Source organism: Nomascus leucogenys, chromosome 15 (assembly GCF_006542625.1).
Source record: "Nomascus leucogenys isolate Asia chromosome 15, Asia_NLE_v1, whole genome shotgun sequence".
Lineage (NCBI taxonomy): Eukaryota > Metazoa > Chordata > Mammalia > Primates > Hylobatidae > Nomascus > Nomascus leucogenys.
In genome coordinates this window covers 38,353,718-38,367,345 of record NC_044395.1, presented here as the reverse complement: position 1 = coordinate 38,367,345, position 13,628 = coordinate 38,353,718, and positions in this window count along the sequence as shown.

The window sequence follows — 13,628 nt, the reverse complement described above, 5'->3', positions numbered from 1 at the left end:
CCTGCTGGCTCTGAAGACAGCAGCAGACCAGCACAGCATTTGAGCTCTGCTAAGGGCCAGACTGCCTCCTGAAGTGGGTCCTTGACCCCCATGTCTCCTGACTGGGAGACACCTCCCAGCAGAGGCCAAGAGACACCTCATACAGGAGAGCTCTGGGGGGCATCTGGCAGGTGCCCCTCTAGGATGAAGCTTCCAGAGGAAAGAACAGGCAGCAATCTTTGCTGTTCTGCAGCCTCCACTGGTGATACCCAGGCAAACAGGGTCTGGAATGGACCTCCAGCAAACTCCAGCAGACCTGCAGCAGAGGGGCCTGACTATTAGAAGGAAAACTGACAAACAGAAAGGAATAGCATGTCCACTCAAAGACCCCATCCTAAAGTCACCAACGTCAAAGACCAAAGGTAGACAAATCCACAAAAATGGGGAGAAACCAGAACCAGAGTTCTAACACAATGCAAGGAAGCTAGGAACCTTGAAGAAAGGTTAGAGGAATTGCTAACTAGAATAACCAGTTTAGAGAAGAACATAAATGACCTGATGGAGCTGGAAAACACAGCACGAGAACTTCGTGAAGCATACACAAGTATCAATAGTGAAATTGATCAAGCAGAAGAAAGGATATCAGAGATTGAAGATCAACTTAATGAAATAAAGCTAGAAGACAAGATTAGAGAAAAAAGAATAAAAGGAATGAACAAAGCCAAAGAAATATAGGACTATGTGAAAAGACCAAATCTACATTTGATTGGTGTACCTGAAAGTGATGGGGAGAATGGAACCAAGTTATAAAACACTCTTCAGGATATTATTGAAGAGAACTTCCCCAACCTAGCAAGGCAGGCCAACATTCAAATTCAGGAAACAAAGAGAACACCACAAAGATACTCCTTGAGAAGAGCAACCCCAAGACAAATAACTGTCAGTTTCACCAAAGTTGAAATGAAGGAAAAAATGTTAAGGGCAGCTAGAGAGAAATGTCGGGTTACCCACAAAGGGAAGCCCATCAGACTAATAGCGGATCTCTCAGCAGAAACTCTACAAGACAGAAGAGAGTGGGGCCAATATTCAACATTCTTAAAGAAAAGATTTTTCAACCCAGAATTTCATATCCAGCCAAACTAAACTTCATAAGCAAAGGAGAAATAAAATCCTTACAGACAAGCAAATGCTGAGAGATTTTGTCACCAGCAGGCCTGCCTTACAAGAGCTCCTGAAGGAAGCATAAACATGGAAAGGAACAACCAGTACCAGCCACTGCAAAAACATACCAAATTGTAAAGACCATTGACAATATGAAGAAACTGCATCAACTAATGGGCAAAATAACCAGCTAGCATCATAATGACCAGATCGAATTCACACATAACAATATTTACCTTAAACGTAAATGGGCTAAACGCTCCAATTAAAAGACACAGACTGGCAAACTGGATAAAGAGTCAAAACCTATTGTGTGCTGTATTCAGGAGACCCATCTCACGTGCAAAGACACACATAGGCTCAAAATAAAGGGATGGTGGAATATTTACCAAGCAAATGGAAAGCAAAAAAAAGCAGGAGTTGCAATCCTAATCTCTGATAAAACACACTTTAAACCAACAAAGATTAAAAGAGACAAGGCTATTACATAATGGTAAAAGGGTCAATGCAACAAGAAGAGCTAACTATCCTAAATACATATGCACCCAATACAGGAGCACCCAGATTCATAAAGCAAGTTCTTTGGGACCTACAAAGAGACTGAGCCTCCCTCACAATCATAGTGGGAGAGCTTAACACCCCACTGTCAGTATTAGACAGATCAACGAGACAGAAAATTAGCAAGAATATTCAGGACTGGAACTCAGCTCTGCAGCAAGTGGACCTAATAGACATCTACAGAACTCTCCACCCCAAATCAACAGAATATACATTCTTCTCAGCAACACATCACACTTATTCTAAAATCAGCCACATAATTGGAAGTAAAACAGTCCTCAGCAAATGCAATACAATGGAAATCATAACAGTCTCTCAGACTGCAGTACAATCAAATTAGAACTTAGGATTAAGAAACTCACTCAAAACCGCACAACTACATGGAAACTGAACAACCTGCTCCTGAATGACTAATGGGTAAATAACAAAAGGAAGGCAGAAATAAAGATGTTCTTTGAAACCAATGAGAACGAAGACACAAACATACCAGAATCTCTGGGACACAATTAAAGCAGTGTGTAGAGGGAAATTTATAGCACTAAATGCCCACAAGAGAAAACAGGAAAGATCTAAAATTGACACCCTAACATCAAAATTAGAAGAACTAGAGAAGCAAGAGCAAACAAATTCAAAAGCTGGCAGAAGACAAGAAATAACTAAGATCAGAGCAGAACTGAAGGAGGTAGAGACATGAAAAACCCTTCAAAAAATCAATGAATCCAGGAGCTGGTTTTTTGAAAAGGTCAACAAAATATAGAGACCACTAGCCAGACTAGTAAAGAAGAAAAGAGAGAAGAATCAAACAGACACACTAAAAACTGATATATGGAATATCACCACTGATCCCACAGAAATACAAGCTACCTTCAGAGAATGCTATAAACACCTCTATGGAAATAAATTAGAAAATCTAGAAGAAATGGATAAATTTCTGGACACATACACCATCCCAAGTCTAAACCAGGAAGAAGTCGTATCCCTGAATAGAACAATAAGAAGTTCTGAAATTGAGGCTGTAATTAATAGCCTACCAACCAAAAAAAGTCCAGGACCAGACAGATTCACAGCTGAATTCTACCAGAGGTACAAAGAGGAGCTGGTACCATTCCTTCTGAAACTATTCCAAACAATAGAAAAAGAGAGAATCCTCCCTAACTCATTTTATGAAGCCTTCATTATCCTGATACCAAAACCTGGGAGAGATACAATAAAAAAAATTTCAGGCCAATGTCCCTGATGGACATCAATGTGAAAATCCGCAATAAAATACTGGCAAACTGAATCCAGCAGCACATCAAAAAGCTTATCCACCACAATCAAGTCAGTGCCATTCATCCCTGGGATGCAAGGCTGGTTCAACATATGCAAATCAATAAACGTAATCCATCACATAAACAGAACTAATGACCAAAACCACATGATTATCTCAATAAATGCAGAAAAGGCCTTTGACAAAATTCAACACCCCTTCATGCTAAAAACTCTCAATAAACTAGGTATTAATGGAACATATCTCAAAATAATATGAGCTATGTATGATGAGCCCACAGTCAATATCATACTGAATGGGCAAAAACTGGAAGCATTCCCTTTGAAAACTGGCACAAGACAAGGATGCCCTCTCTCACCACTCCTATTCAACATAGTATTGGACGTTCTGGCCAGGGCAATCAGGCAAGAGAAAGAAATAAAAGGTATTCAAATAGGAAGAAAGGAAGTCAAATTATCTGTGTTTGCAGATGACATGATTGTATATTTAGGAAACCCCATCGTCTCAGCCCAAAATCTCCTTAAGATGATAAGCAACTTCAGCAAAGTCTCAGGATACAAAATCAATGTGCAAAAATCACAAGCATTCCTATACACCAATAACAGACAAACAGAGAGCCAAATCATGAGTGAACTCCCATTCACAATTGGTACAAAGAGAATAAAATACCTAGGAATCCAACTTACAAGGGATGTGAAGGACCTCTTCAAGGAGAACTACAAACCACTGCTCAAGGAAATAAGAGAGGACACAAACAAATGGAAAAACATTCCATGCTCATGGATAGGAAGAATCAATATCATGAAAATGGCCATACTGCCCAAAGTAATTTGTAGATTCAATACTATCCCCATCAAGCTACCATTGAATTTCTTCACAGAATTGGAAAAACTATTTTAAACTTCATATGGAAGGAAAAAGCCTGCATAGCCAAGACAATCCTGAGCAAAAAGAACAAAGCTGGAGGCATCATGCTACCTGACTCCAAACTACACTACAAGGCTACAGTAACCAAAATAGCATGGTACTGGTACCAAAACAGATATATAGACCAATGGAACAGAACAGAGGCCTCAGAAATAATACCACACATCTACAGCCATCTGATCTTTGACAAACCTGACATAAACAAGCAATGGGGAAAAGATTCCCTATTTAATAAATGGTGTTGGGAAAATAGGCTAGCCATATGCAGAAAGCTGAAACTGGACCCCTTTCTTACAGCTTATTCAAAAATCAACTCAAGATGGATTAAAGACTTAAACTTCAGACCTAAAACCATAAAAATCCTAGAAGAAAACCTGGACAATACCATTCAGGACATAGGAATGGGCAAAGACTTCATGTCTTAAACACCAACAGCAATGGCAACAAAAGCCAAAATTGACAGATGGGATCTAATTAAACTAAAGAGCTTCTGCATAGCAAAAGCAACTGTCATCAGAGTGAACAGGCAGCCTACAGAATGGGAGAAAATTTTTGCAATCTACCCATCTGACAAAGGGCTAATATCCAGAATCTACAAAGAACTCAAACAAATTTACAAGAAAAAAAATCAAACAACCCCATCAAAAATTGGGCAAAGGATATGAACAGACACTTCTCAAAAGAAGACTTTTTTGCAGCCAACAGACACATGAAAAAATGCTCATCATCACTGGTCATCAGAGAAATGCAAATTAAAACCACAATGAGATACCATCTCATGCCAGTGAGAATGGCGATCATTAAAAAGTCAGGAAACTACAGTTGCTGGAGAGGATATGGAGAAATAGGAATGCTTTTACACTGTTGGTGGGACTGTAAACTAGTTTAGCCATTGTGGAAGACAGTGTGGGGATTCCTCAAGGATCTAGAACTAGAAATACCATTTGACCCTGCCATCCCATTACTGGGTATATACCCAAAGGATTATAAACCATGCTACTATAAAGACACAGACACATGTATGTTTATTGCAGCACTATTCACAATAGCAAAGACTTGGAACCAACCCAAATGTCCATCAGTGATAGACTGGATTAAGAAAATGTGGAACATATACACCATGGAATACTATGAAGCCATAAAAAAGGATGAGTTCATGTCCTTTGCAGGGACATGGAGGAAGCTGGAAACCATCATTCTCAGCAAACTATCACAAGGATAGAAAACCAAACACTGCATGTTTTCACTCATAAGTGGGAGCTGAACAATGAGAACACATGGACATAGGGAGGGAAACATCACATACTGGGGCCTGTAGGGGAGTGGAGGGCTAGGGGAAGGATAGCATTAGGAGAAATACGTGCAGCAAACCATCATGGCACATATATACCTATGTAACAAAACTACACATTCTGGGCATGTACCCCAGAACTTAAGGTATATAAAAAAAGAAGTGGGTCCATCACTTTCTAAGATAAATAGAATTTTTGTGACCAATAATTAGTCTAGGGATAGGCACATTACCACATATGTGTACACAGACACACACACATACACACACACACACACACACACACACACACAGAGTCATGGTTCTTTTGGAAATGAAGAATGTGAATATGGCTACTATGTCAACAAACAACAGTGTCTGTCATAAAACTAGATTAAGAAAATAATTTTGACTGCCACATGCTTTGCTTCATGAAACAGAGCAGCCCCTTCTATCTGAAGAATGTTAGAAGCTACTTGTTTTCCACTCTGAAATGTGCGCCTGGACACAGAAACTGGACCAGTGACTACCAGAAAACTAAGCACTGGCTCCTCTATTATAAAGATATTCTGTTTGAGATTGTCATTTATCTGATTCACCCATAATTCTGTATTCCCATGCACCATTTTACTATATTTTTAAAAAAGACTGCAACTTTAAGAAGATAACAGGGCAGAATGTGGAAGAAACTAACAATGATCTCTTATATTCTGTGAAGTATAGTTTTCACAAATAATAGATTGCATTTAGGATAGGAATTGATTGAAAACAGTGCCTTCTGAAGATTACAGTTCTTTTTCATGAACTTCATAATTAGAACATCATATTGTTTCATAATCTGAAATTCCATCTTCTGTTCATTAAAACCAGTGGCAGTATGGATGAAAGCATGCTACATCCTGGGAATTGAATATATTTAGGAATATATTATGTTCAGTATTAATATTTAAGAAGACAGGTTGACCAAAGAACACAAAAATTAACAGTGAACTAATCCAGTGACATCTATACACCTTTTCTATTATCAGTCCTTTCTTCTTACTTGAGTAAGACATGAAAGAAATAATCCATATCATTTATATGTAAATAAGACATAGGAAGGAAAAGGAAAGAAAATTTAGAAAGAACATAGTTTTGAAAATGATCTACTATAGATAACAAAAAAATAACTTAAAAATTCTTGTTCTTTAATATATAGTTTTTTTTTCTTTTTTTTTTTGAGACAGAGTCTCGCTCTGTCGCCCAGGCTGGAGTGCAGTGGCACAATCTCGGCTCACTGCAAGCTCCACCTCTCGGGTTCACGCCATTCTCCTGCCTCAGCCTCTCCAAGTAGCTGGGACTACAGGTGCCCGCCACCACGCCTGGCTAATTTTTTGCATTTTTAGTAGAGACGGGGTTTCACTGTGGTCTCGATCTCCTGACCTCGTGACCCGCCCGCCTTGGCCTCCCAAAGTGCTGGGATTACAAGCGTGAGCCACCGCGCCCGGCCAATATATAGTTGGAGTAGTCACAGGAAGAGAACAGTTAAGATGGTTGATCTAAGGAAGGATTGCAAGGACACATCTTAATATCATCTTCATGGGCAAAGCTTGATTCTCCTGTGTTTCCCTCAAGAGATCCTCTTCTACCTCCTCATGTTTTATAACACTAGGAAATGTATTTTTTTTTTTTTAGCTTTATCTGTTGTAACACAATTTAGGTGAAATTTTTGGATGAAAATCTAATAAAACATTTGTTAAAATAGCTAGAGGTTTTACAAATTTAGGATACTATGGGAGGAGAATTTAATTCAAAATATATCAGTAAGGACATGTTAATTTATGCTTACAGTCAAAAATAATCCTTAATTTTCAGTAGGTTAAAATTATAGAGTTTTATTTCTCACTCATATCACATGTCCATCTTGAGTGGGCAAGGGGGACTTTGCAAGAAAAGATCCTATTTCAGGATCTAGGCTGGCAAAACAGTCACTAGTGGGACATTGCCAGTCATCCTGGAAGAGGGAAAAATGACCTTTGGATGGTCATGTCTAGGCACTTAAGTGTTCTGGCCCAGAAGTGATTCGTGTTACTTTTATTTACAACTTATTTGCCACATCGAGTTTTATAGCCTAATCCAACCAGGTGAAAGCCAGGCATATAATTCTACTTGTGAGTGGACAGTGGGAAACTAGAAATCTACAGTGAATTCACTCAAGACGATCACAATCTACCTATTTGGTTCCAAATATTTGCTTTATTCTTTCTTGGAAGCAACATATACTCTCTGTCTTCCCATTGGAGAAAATATAAAAGTTTTATCCATTCATAACATCAAATCAAAGTCTAGGATCTTTGATAATTCATGGTGGTTTCTAAATTGCAGAGGTGAAAGCAGAGCCACAGTGATTTCTTTATTAGGTCCAGATGTGGCTCCTGCTATCCATAGATCTATGAACTAAAAAGAATAGTTAATCTGTTTCTCCCAACCTAATATACAATGATTGAGCAGGATAAATAAAGTAAACATTCTTGTTTGGAAGTGGAAAGTAAGGAAGATTCACAGTAGTTGCTGATTCATAGCAATTTGTAAATCCTACTAGGGATAATTTTCAAGGGCCTGCTATTCTGAGGATAACAAATATTCTTTTTCTCAGTTCTGATTCTGCTAGGAGAAGCTCCCCAGTCCACTGTTCTCTGTGGCTTAGTTCTACTCTCTTTGATGTTCTTCCTTTCCAATTATTCTCTTTGACTATATCTAGAATGGGGATTAGAGAATATGCTTTCCCTTTGTTTAAGCTGCTTATCGGTTGTTTTCTTTTGCATAGGAAGTTAGAAATCCAAAAGTCATTTTAAATCTTGAAGAGTCACTATTTTCTTCTCCCCCTCCTTCTCCTCCTCCTCCTTTTCCTTCTTTGCCTCCTCCTCCACAGACCTCTAATTTATTTGGGATTATAAGTGTTTGAAAAACTTAGCAGGCTTCTTACTTATTTGATTCTAGTCAGTCTATTTGTCAGTAGAAATACTCACAGTATGTGAGTATATAAATATGTACATATATATTTTGGACTTGGAGGGAGTGACAGACTTCAGGCTTTTTTCTTTTTTTTCCTTGAGCAATTTTGAACAATTGAAGGAATTTGTCGGGTTTCATCTTAATTTATCTAGAGACTTTTAACAATAAGTGTAAAGGCACATCCTTGTTTTTGTACTTTTAGACTGAGTTTTATCTAAGCATTGTTTCTCAGAATGTGTCTCCATTTTATTTTTTCCTCTTCAGGACTGAGAAACACTTGCCTCTTCCAACTCTGTGGGTCCCTAAATTTGTGGTTTCTCTCTATTCTCTGTTATTCCTGCTCACAGCTGAACCAGTTCTATTCCGAGCCCATCTTTTCCTTTTAATACTTTGCAAAGTGCAACAAACAGCAGCTGGGACACATTGCTAGTGTTCCAATTTGTCCCTCAGAAATACAAGTTCATCAGGTGCAGGATCTGCTTTATAAATTATTGCAGTCAATGTGTGTCAGTAAATGTTTAATAGCCAGCTCTCCAGGAAAATACAAAAGCAAAAACTCCATGATTTGTGGTGCTCCCAATTTCAGTGGTATTAATTCTTCTACTATGACAGATCCAAGTTACCAACATGACATCATAAAACTTGGAGTTTGGAAGAGATACACACAATTAGCTGTCTTGGGTATAAACCAGCTCTAGCACACCACTGAATACAGGTGATTATTTTTATCAAAAGCATTGCCATTGCTTAATATGGAGCATCACCCTTCCAGTGTTTCTCACAACAGGCTGTCTAGCCCAAAGCCAAAGCCACATATTTTGGATTTTTTTAATGGCAACTTCCCACTTCTCAGTACCAATTTCTGTATTAGTTAGTATAGACTATGTTATGCCACAGTAGCAAACAAAGCCCAAATCTCAGTGCCTTAAAACAAGAAAGGTTTATTTCTCACACATACTACCATGCCCATCACAGGATGTCTAGGGCTTATGCTCCACACGTCAGTACCACAGGACCCAGGCTGTTAGCGCAGCCATCATCCGGAACATAGCAGATGTTCCAGCCTCATGGAGAGGGAAAGAGAACCCTGGAGGGTTTGGTACTGGCAACTAAATGAATTGTCCTCAGAAATGATGTGTACCACTTCTCTTCACAGTTCATTGGCCAGAATTAGTGGCAAGACCACAAAAAGAAAAGAAAAGAGGAAAGAGTGTGAACCTACCATGTACCCGAAAGGCAAAGAACAGAAAATATTTGGCGGTTAGCACTAATGGCTATCACAACTCTGTAACAGTAGAGATGTCTACAGCCGCACAATTTGTGCAACTTGCCAAGCAACTAGAGTAGTGTTTTTCTTGTTTATTTTTTTTGTATCTTATATAGAAGATTTTAATCAGTAAAGACTAAGAAAATACACAATAACAGCAATTATTTTTATTTTTATTTTTTTTTGAGATGGAGTCTTGGTCTGTCAACCAAGCTGGAGTGCAGTGGCACGATCTCAGCTTACTGCAGCCTCCTTCTCCCAGGTTCAAGCGATTCGCCTGCCTCAGCCTCCCAAATAGCTAGGATTACAAGCACCCACCACCATGCCCAGCTAATTTTTTGTATTTTTAGTAGAAATGGTTTTCACCAGCCAGGCTGGTCTTGAACTCCTGACCTCAAGTGATCCACCTGCCTTGGCCTCCCAAAGTGCTGGGATTACAGGCGTGAGTCACTGCTCCCTGCCAAGCAATTATTCTTTTTACTAAGCTCTTCTTTATATCATGATCCAATAAATATTTTTGAATATTCCTACAGTAACTGCCTAAAATTAGGATATATGATATAATATCTAGTAGATTAAACACAAACACAAACATCTACGTAAACACACACACATGCACATTCATGAAATATCATAATGAAATAAGAAAATTGCTGTCATAGAAATCTCTGAGTGATGCGTTCCTGAGTTTCTTTTATTTTACCTTTTATCCAATTTTATGCAAGCTTAGAATTTTGCAGCAACAAACATAATTTCCTTTATAATGAGAAAAAATCAGATATTAAAAATTTGTATAATTTTAACATGATATATATTAATTCAACTATGTAAAAATAGAATTGAAAAAATTAGATGGAAGGATATCAAAATATTCTCAGTGGTTGTTCCTGAGTGGTGGGATTAGGTTTGATTCAAAAAAATGTACTTCTCTTTTCCTTTTTCAGATTTGCTACAATGATGAGATAGTGTTTATATTGTCATCATAATTTAAAAATGACAAATGAGGCACATTTTTCTTCATTTCTTCTTTTCATAATAATTCATTGTAATTTCATTTTTATGAAAAATTGACTTTTTCACCAATGCTTCTGCTATTATGTTTATACGTATTATGTCTATTGTCATTTTCATTTTCAATGAAGACATATATATATATATGTATATATACACACAAACATATATCCCTTTGCATTAGTCCATTCTCACGTTCCTATAAAGAAATACCTGAGACTGGGTAATTTATAAAGAAAAGATGTTTAATTGACTCATGGTTCTGCCGGCTGTGCAGGAAGCATGATGCTGGCATCTGCTCAGCTTCTGGGGAGGCCTTAGGAAACTTACAATCACGGCAGAAGGTGAAGGGGGAGCTGGAAATTCACATGGCTGGAGCAGGAAGAAGGCAGAGATAGGGAAGGTGCCACACACTTTAAAATAACCAGATGTCAAAAGAGCTCACTATCGTGATAACAGCACCAAGGGAGGATAGTGTTAAACCATGAGAAACCGCCCCCATGATCCAATGACCTCCCACCAGGCCCCACCTCCAGCATTGGAGATGACATTTCAATGTGAGATTTTGGTGGGTTTCTTTTGAGAAGCCTATCCAAAGCCAGCAGGATGGTCTGGCTACTGAACATCAAGACTCAGGTCAAATGTCCTCTATTCAGAGGATTTCCTCGATTACCCAATTAATCTAGAAAAATACTTGTCAGTCATTTCATGTCTGCTTTGATTTATAAAGCTTACCACTCTTTAAAATCATCTTGTCTGCTTATGTTTACTTGATTTGAATTTATCTCCCTCTTAGAATGTCAGTTTCATGAGAGCAGGCTCCCTTTCTGTCTTGTTCTCCACTGTATTCTTAACACTTAGATCAGTGCCTGGCACATAATAAGTGTTAGTCCAAACTGCACCATTTTGTAAACCACCCACTATTTTGCAGACCTTGGTCAAAGTGAAACATTCATGGGGGTTCTGGCTGTGAGAAACATCCTGCCTAACACCTGACTACAAGTCAAAGGCCCAACTAAAGGAACATCCCTATCATATTCTGTTGGGAGAAAGTGCAAAGAAACACCATGTTCCACCAGAAAAAGGGCCAGAACTGCCTCATCATGGGAACATCTTATCAATATCCTGCTGAGCAGCAAGCCATATGGCCCAGACCCCTCCTGCTCAAACTTTAAGTACCCCAGCCTGTAAGTGGCGGTGGGCTCTGGAATCAAGCTGGTCTCCCACTTCCATAGGTGTCTGCAATATACTTGTGTTGCTGTTTGAGCTGCCCTGTGTGTATCTTTCTTTAACCCTCGCCTTCCCTTTAAAACCTAACGTTTTGGTGCCAAAACCAGGGACGGGGATTGGGTTCTAATGCGTAAGTCTTCTCTTGCTGCCTGGAGAGCAGCAAGCAGCAAAAACTGGCCCCGGGCCTGCCTCCAGGTCCTGAGGGGACTCCCTGTTCCCAGCCCCATTCCCTTGTTCTCTCTTCTTCTCCGGCCCTGGGCTAACCTCCAGATCCTGATCAAACACTCCATCTTCTTTTTCCTTCCTTCCTTCCCCTTTCTGGGCAGCTCCAACAAGGATCACCCCCATTGCTGGACATCACAACCCAAACTGTCTCCAATTAGTGGGCGAGTCTTCCTTCTCCTCCTGTCCTGATTACTCACATATTCCTTCCGGTTGACAGAAAATCCCAGCGCTGGGTGAGAGGTCTCTCTGGTCATCAGGTGACCATGGCCTGCCTTCTCAGGGGACGCCCTCACAATGTTCCCCGCTCTGGCCACTCCAGTCTCCAGGGAAACGCGAAGAGCTGCAGGGATGCTCTGGTTCTGCCACTTCTCTTCTAACAGGAGGAACTGGGGTACTCACTCCCTCCTCTATGTTTCTCACCCTTCTGGCCACCAGTATGGGGCAAGGCTCTTTAAAACCTCCTCGAGACACCACTCTGGATGTCTCATCTGGAACCTCCAAGCCCAGGGCTTGGCGAACTCCATTAAAACCGAATGCCTTATTCACTCCTCTCGTATGTCTCATGCAGGACCTACGAGCCCAGGGCTTGGTGGACTCTATTAAAACTCAGCACCTTACCTGCCTCTGTACCTTCCTCTGTAATGTGGCCTAGCTTCAATGTGAACTGGGCAATAATAGTCAATGGCCAAACAACAAAACATTTAATTTCCAAATTCAACATAATGTAAAAAACTTCCTCCTGTGCAATGGTAAATGATCTGAGGTGCTTTGCTTATCTCCATTTGTGGTTGTCTCCCTGCCAATCCTGTTCACCTTTTCAAATCCTCCTCCTCAACAAATATCCTGCAAAAGCACCTTCTCCTCCAGACAAGGCTTCCTTCTCTAATTTCAACCCGGCTAACAAACCCTCTCCCTCTGTACCCCTCCCACCACCATCCCCTCCTCCTTCTCGTTCAGCTGTGGCTCCTCCACTCCCTCCTTCTCCACTGCATACCAGGTCTCACACTCAACCCCCTTTTGCCAAAAACCAGGCACGTGCCCAAAGGTCCTCCAAAGTCCTCCCCTTGTGGGAGGTCGTGGGGGCCTAAGGCACAATCCGAGTTCATGTTTCCTTCTCCCTAGCCAGCCTCTCCCAGCTTGAAAAGAAGCTCGGCTTTTTTCCCACAAACTCCACCTCCTGCAAGGAATTTCTAAATATGACTCAATCTTATGACCTTACCTGTCATGACATATGTCATGCTGTCCTCCACCGTCACCCTGGAGCACAGGGAATGCATCTGGACAGCTGCCCAGGCCCATGCAAACACCCTCCACCAATAAGATGCTGCCCATAACCCAATAGGGACCCTAGCTGTCCCCAGAACTAATTCCAATTGGGATTATCAGGCAACTTCCGCAGACAGACAGAAACAGGGCCATATAATATCATGCCTCCTAGCTGGCATGAACAAAGCTGCCCCTGCTCTTTTCCTCTCCTGCCTTTCAGAGGCCATGATTAAATATACCACCTTAAGCCCTAGTACCACTAAGGGCAGAATCTACCTTCACCTCTAACTGAAGACTGATGGGGCCCAGAATCCACCAACCCCACTGCCATCACCACCTTGGAACCCAGGGTAACACTGTCAGTCTCTGGTAAGCTTATGCTTTTCCTATTAAATATGGGGCTAGTTACTCAGTTTTACCAGAATATTCTGGACCCTTCCTCAGTTCTTCTATCTCTATTTGTGGGAGTC